Here is a 2,784-nt window from a genome sequence, read left to right as displayed (position 1 = left end):
CCGTCCTTCTCCACACGCACACACACACAGACACACACACATTCTGGCAGAGGTGATCCGTGCTTAAGCGGAAAGGGGGGACACACGCAGAGGGAGAGTAAGCCATTGCGAGAAGGGGTGAAATGCGGCAGGCAGCGTTCCGCAGACAGCTCAGCATGCCTGGACGGCGCGGTGAATCCCCCGAGTAGTGGGCGTGCGCGCCTCTCCTTCCCCACCCCACCTGTCGGCCGTACATCACAGGGCCGCCAACCTGACGTGAGTTATCGACCCGCGGCGGATCAGACAAAGCGCGTTCGCCCCCTGCGGCCTGCGGTCTATGCCGCGGCAGCGAGCGGCCGCTTCCGAGTTGAGGCCGTTTCGGAACAGACACTTTGGAGGTGGTCAGAGAAGCAGCAGCAAGAATGCCGAGAGCTCGTACTCTAATCAGAGAAGGGAAAGCTGGAAGGTGGAAGGAACGTGTAGTAAGGGTACAAAAGGAAAAAGAAATGCAATGTAATACGATACCACACTGGCGAGGAGGAAGTCGATACCGATGCGATATGGGACTCTTGTAGTCCTTCAAGTCGGGAAACAACCTCAAAGTGGCCTACAAAACCCATCTAATATACAGAGCACGCGTGTGGCGCGAGATGTGAACAGTCTCCCGCTCTCAGATGGCAATCTATTGATCATAGAGAAAAAAAATTAATGCAATGTTTCTTGTAGTAAATTTAATGTAGTTTAATTTTGTACTCGGATATGTTTTCGCTAGACGCCGTGGGTTTTGAGTTATTCAAGAAAAACGTACAGAAGTTGTCTCCAAACACCCCCCACCACCACAGTTGCCAGCCATCGGTCAGGATTTTTAGTATGTTGTTCATGGTCTTCCTTGACTGGCTTATTACGCCACCAGATTAGTCGGTTATTTCGTTACCATTACTGATTAAAGCTTTCCCTTGAGCGCATTGAAAGAAAAACTACTTTTGTAAACGCTATGCAAAAGCTAATTACGTTTACAATTCGATCTCAACTTAACCCCTACCAACACAGCAGTTTCGTAGTAAGGAAACCATCCAAACAAAATGAATTAATTGTCAATTTCATGCTGCAAAAATTCAGCCCAAAAACTAAAACCAAAAAAGGTGGAATATGGGAAACAATTCGTATAGTCAACAATTCTTGTACAATTGTAGGATGAGTTCCTTGAACAACTTTCTAAAGTCCCGACAAATTGGGGAGGGAGGGGAGGGGTGTGTTTGAATGTCCCTTGTGTATGGCTTTTTTTATTTTGTTAATAAATCGAAAACTGCTGCTTCTAGCGAAAACGTTTTCCAGTACGAAATTAAACTACAGTAAATGAGCGATAAATAAATAGAGACAATAAGTTTCCTACAAAAAGTTGCTATATCTTAGGTAGTCTTTGTAGGCCAGTTTGTGATATTTTCCCAACCTGATGGATCGCAAGTGTCCTGTATCCACCTGTTTATCCCCACTTCCTGGACAAAGTGATACGTTGTAATCAATTATCATTTGCACCCTCTAGAAGAAGAAGGGGAACTGTATGAGAATGATATGAGAGATACAACTCAACGAAATGAATTTGACAAAGTACTGAGAGTCCTCAACGAACCGAGGCCCTGGTTCAAAAATGGTTCAAATGGTTCTGAGCACTATGGGACTTAACAGCTGTGGTCATCAGTCCCCTAGAACTTAGAACTACTTAAACCTACTAACCTAAGGACATCACACACATCCATGCCCGAGGCAGGATTCTAACCTGCGCGAGGCCCTGGAGTACGCTATATTCCATCGGAATTAATCATATCCTTAGGAGAGCCGGGCACGACATATGATGTATGAAAGCTGCACTCAGTGAAAATTGCACCCAACCGTAAATTTGCACCCACTGAACCTGGAAACTGCCTGCTCACTGCGTCACAGCCTACCTGCACCCCGAGTCCTTGGCCACCCGCTCTCACCGACCGCGATGGGGCGTCTATGTAATGTTCTACGTTATTTCCTTTTCCGAAGTAAGGGTGATTTCAGGTGTGCCGCAGGGGAGTGTCGTAGGACCGTTGTTATTCACAATATATATAAATGACCTTGTGGATAACATCGGACGTTCACTGAGGCTTTTTGCGGATGATGCTGTAGTACATCGAGAGGTTGTAACAATTGAAAATTGTACTGAAATGCAGCAGTATCTGCAACGAATTGACGCATGGTGCAGGGAATGGCAATTGAATCCCAATGTAGAGAAGTTTAATTTGCTGCGAATACGTAGAAAGAAAGATTCTTTATCATTTAGCTACAATATAGCAGGTCAGCAACTGGAAGTAGTTAATTCCATCAATTATTTGGGAGTAGCCATTAGGAGTAATTTAAAATGGAATGACCATATAAAATTAATCGTCGGTAAAGCAGATGCCAGACTGAGATTCATTGGAAGAATTCTAAGGAAATGCAGTCCGAAAACAAACGATGTAGGTTACAGTACACTCGTTCGCCCACTACTTGAATACTGCTCACCTGTGTGGGATCCTTACCAAATAGTGTTGATATAAGAGAGAGAGAGAAGATCCAACGGAGAGCAACGCGCTTCGTTACAGGATCATTTAGTAATCGCGGAAGCGTTACGGAGATGATAGATAAACTCCAGTGGAAGACTCTGAAAGAGAGACGCTCAGTAGCTCGGTACTGGCTTTTGCTGAAGTGTAGACAACATACCTTCACCACGGAGTCAAGCAGTATATTGCTCCCTCCTACGTATATCTCGCGAAGAGACCATGAGGATAAATTCAGAGA

Source organism: Schistocerca serialis, chromosome 6 (assembly GCF_023864345.2).
Source record: "Schistocerca serialis cubense isolate TAMUIC-IGC-003099 chromosome 6, iqSchSeri2.2, whole genome shotgun sequence".
NCBI lineage: Eukaryota > Metazoa > Arthropoda > Insecta > Orthoptera > Acrididae > Schistocerca > Schistocerca serialis.
This window is presented reverse-complemented; position numbering follows the sequence as displayed.